The following is a 7,799-nucleotide window of genomic DNA, read 5'->3' as shown; positions in this document are numbered from 1 at the left end:
CTTCATCTTATTTCAGCCAGGGCTCCGAGGCCGGGCCCTGCTCTGCCCCCTCACTGCCCCCACCCCGGGAAGCCCCCACTCCCACCCCAGCCCTGGCAGGTGGGGCGTAAACCTGCATCCTTGTGAATGGTGCCCACTAGCTGGGGACTTGATCTCACGGCAGCGTTTTAATCCTACCTTTTCCGACAGGAACACCACGCAGGACGCCACCTCCTGGCGGTAGGTGTCTCCCCTACGCTGTGCCCTGCTCGTTTCCCTCCATGTGGGCTGTGGGAGGTGACAGCTTCAGTGTCCATGGAGGTACTTTCTGCATATGAACCCTATCACCCCTCGGTTTGCCCAGGTGGTATGGGCCAGGCACATGGCTACCTCGCTTTCCTGAAAATGCTGGTCATTTATTGATTCGTTTGTTGATATTGTAAACCCTCTCCACCAGAGAACACAGCTCACACCCAGAAAAGCGTGAGGCCGTGTCAGCTCATGGTGCTGGCGACTGCCCTGGGCTCCATGGGGCTGGTCCCATCTGGCCTCACCCTGACCTCGCTGTAGACCCCTGAGGTCAGAGGTCGTGGTGGGCAACCTAGCAAACCTGTGAAGATGGGGACACACTTTTGTTAGTTCTGTTGCAGTGCCAACAATGTGTGTTACTTAGCTAAATGAGTTAACCTCCTCAAGGGACTGTTTGTAAGTCTGGGGTTGTTCTAAGTGAGCCCCACGCCGGGGCCTGAGGGCTGACTGCTGGCCCTGCTGGCATCTCCAGGATAGGAGCACTGTGCTTTCGAGATGCCTCCAGCTGCACTCCTGATCCCCCTCCAATGTCACTGCCCTGGGACTGCACAATGGGGCCCCGGGGCCAGTGAATACCCCCACCTCAGCCTGCACATCCCAGGCCTCCAGGGGTGACTCCCAGGGGTGTCTGCCACATTGCAATTTTCCATTATGTCCCCCCAAAGAAAGAATCACGGGAAGAAATGAACAGGAATGTGAACTCAACAGAAAGCTGAAAATGTCTAGAAATTGGACAGAAATGTCTAAAAAGGCTCTGGGGGTGGGGCAGGGGGCCAGCATAGTAAGGGCATGAGCCACCCTGGGCCACCACATTTTCATACTGACCAACAGTCTTTTTCTTTTAATGGAGAAATAATTCCCATGCCATAAAAGTCCCCCTTGAAAGCATATAACTCAATGGTGTCAGCACATATATAGACTCATGCAACCGTTTCCACCCAGTCCAGCACAGTCTCAGAAGAAGACTTGGCCTCCGGCTGAAGGCCTGGGCCCAGTGCAAGAAGCAGGGCCCTTGTCCCCATGGAGCTGACGGCCCTGACCACCAGGATCTGCTGCTTCAACTTCAAAGATGAAACAGAGTTTAGAAACTGTATTGCTTGCCTTAAAGACCAGAAAACCAGATATTACCAGATTGAAGAGAGATAATTTAAGAAATATCCACAGCAGTGACCGGCCCAAGTTCTCTGAAAAGTATCTCAGAAATGTCAGCTGTACTTGCAAGATTCAGAAAGCTTTAGCTGTCAGACTAGAATATGGAGATGATGCTGAAAAACACAAGTACTTGGTACCTGGTAACACAAAAAACGCTGACAGTGCAACTACAGACGTGGGGTGGGGTCGGGGGCTGGTGAGTCTGGATGTAAATAACCCTGATTTTGAGGCTGGTGTCACTCTGGCTCCCCTTTAGCATCAGCATGCAGCTCTGACTGTGGCCCAGCAGCCCTGACACAGGACGCAGCTGCTAACGCAAATCACATATGGGAGGGCTTGCCTACTGCTTTAGACAAGCCTCTTCTTGCTTTTGACACAGGAGATGCAGCTTTCAATGGAGCTGCTCCAAGTCTGCAATTGCTGCATATGGAGGAGCTCAGAGAGCTACAGGCAAAAATGAATGAAGCCACATTATGGACGCAAAGACAGACCACAGACTGGGAAAGTCGGAAGATCAACAGTTGAGGATTTCAGCTGCTCACCTGCTTAGTATACTCGGGCATGTGTTTGGAAATTTTAATGGTGGAACCCCAGAAAACTGACTATCTTCTAGAGATTTGTCATCATTCCTTTTCCTTTAATAACGTTTGGGAAATAGTAGTTAAAAAAAAGACTACCAAGCAGTCACTCCCCACTCCCCCGCCCCCAGACCTTGACAATCACTAGTCTCTGTCTCTGGATTCACCTATTCAGGACATTTCATATAAATAGAATCACACACTATATGCCCTTTGTGTCTGGCTTCTTTCACTCACCTAATATTTTCCAGTTCTTCCACGCTGTAACGTGTGTCAGAGCTTCATTCCTTTTATGGCTGAATATCATTCCATTGCACAGATGGATCATAATTTGTTTATCCATCACCCATGGATATTTGAGTTGCTTCCACTTTTTTTGGCTGCTATGAACATTCATGTGCACATTTTTGTATACACTTATGTGAAGTTGCGGGTCATAAGGTCACTCTATGGTAAGTAACCATTTGAGGAACAGCCAGACTGTCTTCCACAGTGGCTGCAGCATTTTACATCCCCACCAGCCCTGTATGAGGGTTCCAGTTTCTGCACATGCCTGCCAACACTTATTTTTCATTTTTGCAATTCTAATCTTCCTAATGGGTATGAGGTGGTTTTGATTTGCATTTCCCTAAGGTTAGTGATTTGAGCAACTTTTCATGTTTATAGCCTTGTGCATGTCTTCTTCAGAGAGATGTCTATTAAAGTCCTTTGCCCATATTTGAATTCAGTTGTTTGTCCATTTGCTTTTGAGTTTCAGGGGTTCTCTATGTATTTTGGACACTCAACTTTAGTCAGATCCGTGATTGGCAAATATTTTATCCCATTCTGTGGGTGGTCTTTGCACTTCTTTGACAGCGTCCTTTGATGCACAAAAGTGTTTAATTTTGATGAAGTTTGTTTTTCCCTTGGTTGCCTGTGCCCAACAAAATCTTTAACTGAATTCTCCAGACTCCCCTGGCCAAGACCTAGGCCCTTTCCCAGCTCTTTCCGCTTGACCACAGGTCCTTTTCCAGGCCTCCGGTGCGCTGCGCCCCCTGCTGGTGGCTGGCCGGGAAGCGCAGGAGAGCAATCCGCCTTGAGGCTTAATCAGAAGGTAGAGTTCAGAGGTGGAGAATACTGAACTTGAAAGAGCGACTGTGCTCAAGGCTATTTTCCTCCGAGAGGGAGGGGAAAACATTTCTGCTTCTACAGTCCCATGGTTGTCTCTCAATGCATCCTGCCCACAGCACTGTGAGGTAAAGATTGTTGTCCCCAACCTACAGAGGAGGAAACTGAGGCTCGGGGAAGTGTAGTACATTCCAAGGTCCAGAGTTACTGATGGGGCTGCAGGGACAGCCTGACTCATTCATTCATTCCACAAATATTTGTGAGGATGCACCCCTCACAGACCCCAGCCAAGCCCGGGTGCACTCACCATCCCACAGAAGAACAGACTTAAAAAATCAGCGTCAGAGCAGAGTACAGGTCAGGGCCCCAAGGAGCCGAGCCTGGACTCCAGATTTGGGGGTGGGGGAGCGTGGGAGAAGGGATGTCACCATCCCCCACCTAGCTGGCAGCCCAGAGATGACCACTGACGAAGAAACCCTGGGAGGGGGATGTCCCAAGGCCTCACTGGTCCTGCTTCTGCTGTGTGGGCCGGTCACCCATGGAGACCCTGAGACACCACAGGGGCCGGCAAGTGGGCCCAAACAGAAAAGCTGGGGAAAGGTGCAAAGTACAAGACTGTGACAATGCGGCCTGCCCTTGTCCATGAGTGTGGATAAAGAAATGTGTCTGTGTCCATCTTGTGCTGACCAAGAAGAGATTCGAAAGGTAACACAGCCTCAAAGATGGCAGTTCCCTGGGTGTGGGAGCCACTGAGTAGGTGGGGGCAAGCATGAAGGGGAGGCCTTCTTAAAATGTTTGAGTCACTTGAATATGACTATTCAAAAATTAAATTAAAAATAAAGAATGATCAAAGTGTCTTACAACGGATTATGGTGATGGCTGCACTACTCTGAATATACTTAAGTGTATACACTTAAACATCACTAATGGAGTGTGAATTACATCCCAGTCTAGCTGGCAAAGAAGGAAAGTTGTCTGTGGTCCTGAATGCCGCCAAGTAAAGCAGCAGAAGGACAGCTTGAGTTCTGAGTGGATTTCCACTGATGCAGATGGGCCGGATGCCCTCAGGCACACGTGTATTTGCTCGCAGACTTAGCTGACTCAGGAACCCCGAAGGCTGGCTGAAACGGATTCCTGACCTCACCCCCAGACAGGGGTTGTGATGTAGGTGATGTTGGATCTGCTAGCAGTTTCTGAGTGTGGGCCTGGATCATATCTCGTGAAGCCGAAGAATGGAAACACGGACCAGGGAGAGACAAAAAGTTTTAAAAAGAGGATAGTTTATTAGAGGCAGAAGAAGAGGCTGCACCTCCCAAGCAGGAGGGGGTCCCGAATGGGGGTGCCCATGACTGAGGCAAAAGCTCTTTTATACCTTCCCTTGCCTGCTTGGGGAAGGGGAGCTGTTTGAAGAAGGGAACTGTTTGAAAAAGGGAATTAGCGCCTTCTAATGAAATTCGTCTACCAGGTTTGTTCTGCTTACCCATCCTAAAGGAATTAGCAAAGTAACCCACTCTTATCTATCAGATCTGTTCCATTGGTCAGGCCAAAAGGAATTTTATGATTAACCTCAAGGCCTTGTTACATTATGTCCTGGAGTAAAGGAGTGATTTCAAAACCTGGAGTTTTAGGATATGGCTGTCTTTTCTTTATTCCACCAGGGACCCCCCCCTATCTACCTAGCAATCATGCTAACTAACCTATCTCAGTAGGGGCCTGGAAATCTCCATTTTTAAAAACCCCTATATGCTGGGCTGATCCTAGGACCCACTTTGAGAACTGCGAGCCCAGATGACCTCTGTTGCCCCTCTGGGGGCAGGAGTGGGAGGTAGAGATTTCACCACATGCCATTTTGAATTTCATGCTGTATGATCACGTTACTTAACAAAAACTACATAAATAAGATTTAAATTTTGGAAATTATTAGACCTGATTAGAATTAAGTAACAGAGATGTCTAAGTGCCCTCTTCAGTTGGGAACATGGATGCCTGAGATAGAAAGTCCAAGTCCTTACTTCCCTTGCATCTAGGTATGGCCATGTGGCTGAGTTCTAGCCACAGATTGTGAGTGAACGTGTCTAGAAACTTCTGAGGAGTGTCTTACACTGTGGGGTGCACCCTTCTTTCTCCCTTCCTCCTTCCCACTGGCTGGGATGCAAGCACAATAGCTGTAACTAATACAACCATCTTAGACCACTAGTTGGAGGCAGGAAGATAAGAGGAACCCTGGCTTCTGACTGCATGGAACTGTCACATCAGCCCCTTACTGCTTGCCTCAGGCATCCTCTATGTGATACGATAAAAATGGCTTTTTGCTTAAGCAACTGGTACTTTTGTTATCGGAGAGTGAGTCCTCCGTGCAATGCCCAGGTTCTTGGTGTCTCGAGCAAAGAATTGAACGAGATACAGAAATAAAGTGATGAAAGAGCAGTTTATTAGAAGAGAGAGTACACTTCAAAGAAATAGAAGTGGACCCGAGCAGTAGAGACTGGCTCAAGGGCCCAGACTAATGAAGTGAGGTTTTCATATTTTTCTCTCAAATGGGCTGTTCCTTTCCGGGCGTGGGACCACCTGATTCACACCTGTGATTGACAAGAGGCTATTACCTCATCTTTTTAAAATTGCGCTGGTGTGAGTGTCCGGTTTGATCTAGTTGGATATCTTGTACCCATTTGTTTACAGTGGGAAGGGGAAGTTTCGGACAGAGAGGGGAACAGAGAGGAGAGGTCTTCTGGGCAGTAATTTAGAGACCTGATGCCTGTCTCTAACTGCCTGCCTTGTTTTTCCCTTGAGAGACGTGATCCCCATAAAATCTCTGTCATGAGGGGCAGCCTGCGGGGTCTCAGCTCCCGCTCCCCACATAAGAACTCAAGATGTGGCTAGGCCAAAAAGGAACACCCACGGAGCCATAGATAGGGGACTCATACCACTATAGTCTCAATGGCAGCTGGGTTGGAGACACAGGAGGCAGGAGCCACACGATCCGCAACCCTCACTCCGCCACACTACACGCTTGCCAGCCACCATCTTCTTGCTAGCCCCCATTTTCTGCTAGCGTAGCCACGGCAGTTGTATTAGTGGCCAATGGCTCACTGGTTACAGCTGACGGCCAACTAGCCACAGCTGATGGCCATGCAATCACAGTTGATGGCTGTCGTGCGGGAGACCCTGCTCGCTCCGCCATTTGTCGTGCGGGGCGGCCTGCGGGGTCTCTGGTCCCGCTCCCCACACAAGAACGCAGGATATGGTGAGGCCAACAAGGAACACCCACGGAGCCATAGGTAGGGGAGCCATACCACCACGGTCTCACTGGAGGCTGGGCCCACCGGACGCCGACCTGCCATCCGCTTTTCCACCAACCGACCGACCGACGACTCTTCTCCACTCTCTCCTCTGTTCCTCTCTCTCGGCTCTCCTCTTCTGCTCTCCTCGGCTCTGCTCGGCTCCTCAGCAATCCTCGGCAGTCCTCTGTAGCCGCAGCAGTTATACCAGCGGCCAATTGGCTAACCGGCTACAGCCGACGGCCAATCAGCCACAGCCAACGGCCATTCACCACCCGAGCCAGTACCCCTTCACGTGAGGCCGAGAGCCTGTAAACTACTCTCTGGGGCTCTGTCCCCACAATGGCCATTTACTACCCGAGTTTGCATCTTTCTATGTGAGGCCGAGAGCCTGGAAACTGCACTCCTGGCTCTGTCCCCACAATCTCTATGGGAAGTTGAGGGACAGGAGGTCTATTCTTCTGTATTTGCTTCCTGCTGGGCAGGGGCATAGAGCTGTCCCTACCTATTGGGGCATTCACGGAACTCTCACCCTATCTGATCTCAGATGAGAGGAAGAGGTCTCAGGATCTGCCTGGAAGACCGTGTGGGCATCTTTGGTTGGGACAGGTAATCTTGCTGGGGTATCCTCTGTATCCCCAAGGCCCCTGAATGAGGAAAAATAGATTTTAATTAATAAATCCATTAGCTCTATAGAGCCTGTGGCCATTCAACCAGTCATTCAGGTGGTAGCAGTTGTCTCGGAAGTGGGCCCAGAACCGGTAGGAGAGAACATTAGGCTTTAGTGATTACAATCAACAAGTATACTGGCCTGGGGGAATGTTAAAACCTATTTGGTTTCTGGGATGACCAAGAGTTAGGTCCAGAATGGCTTGGGGGATGTTGGGAAGTCACAGGCTTTTAGGTGATTATCTGAGGCAGGGGTGAGAGACATCCTGTGACTCAGGCTAGGAGCAGTCTTTAGTCTAGGACTCAGAAACTGATTAGAAGAGAAATCAAAGCCAGGGGCTAAGGAGCTAAGAAACTAGGGAAAAGGAGACTTAAAATTTCTATAGTGAGGGGGGCTTAAAACTTTTGTAGTGAGGGAGCTCTCCTATATCACTTTGAAGTTTGTGTCACTTGTAGTCACACTGCCATATGTGACACATCATATAAAATCCTTGGCTTGTGGATTAAAACAATTAATATCATTTAAATGACCATACTACCCAAAGCAATCTACAAATTCTATGCAATCCCAATCCATATACCAATGACATTCTTCTTAGAACTAGAACAAGTAATGCTAAAATTTATATGGAATCAAAAAAGACAAACGAAAATGAAAACACAATGACCCACAATCTATGGGACACAGTGAAGCAGTCCTAAGAGGGAAATTTATAGCAATGTAGGC

General features: G+C 49.0%; 1 pseudogene; it reads left to right on the top strand.

Annotated features, from left to right (window-relative positions):
• The first annotated feature begins 1,308 nt into the window (after window positions 1–1,308).
• Window positions 1,309–1,965, top strand: LOC109435759 (RNA transcription, translation and transport factor protein; annotated as a pseudogene).
• The last annotated feature ends 5,834 nt before the right edge of the window (window positions 1,966–7,799 follow it).

Source organism: Rhinolophus sinicus, linkage group LG04 (genome assembly GCF_036562045.2).
Source record: "Rhinolophus sinicus isolate RSC01 linkage group LG04, ASM3656204v1, whole genome shotgun sequence".
In the NCBI taxonomy this organism is placed as follows: Eukaryota; Metazoa; Chordata; class Mammalia; order Chiroptera; family Rhinolophidae; genus Rhinolophus; species Rhinolophus sinicus.
The sequence above is the reverse complement of the archived record's forward strand: the minus strand, read 5'-3'. Positions and strand labels throughout refer to the sequence as shown.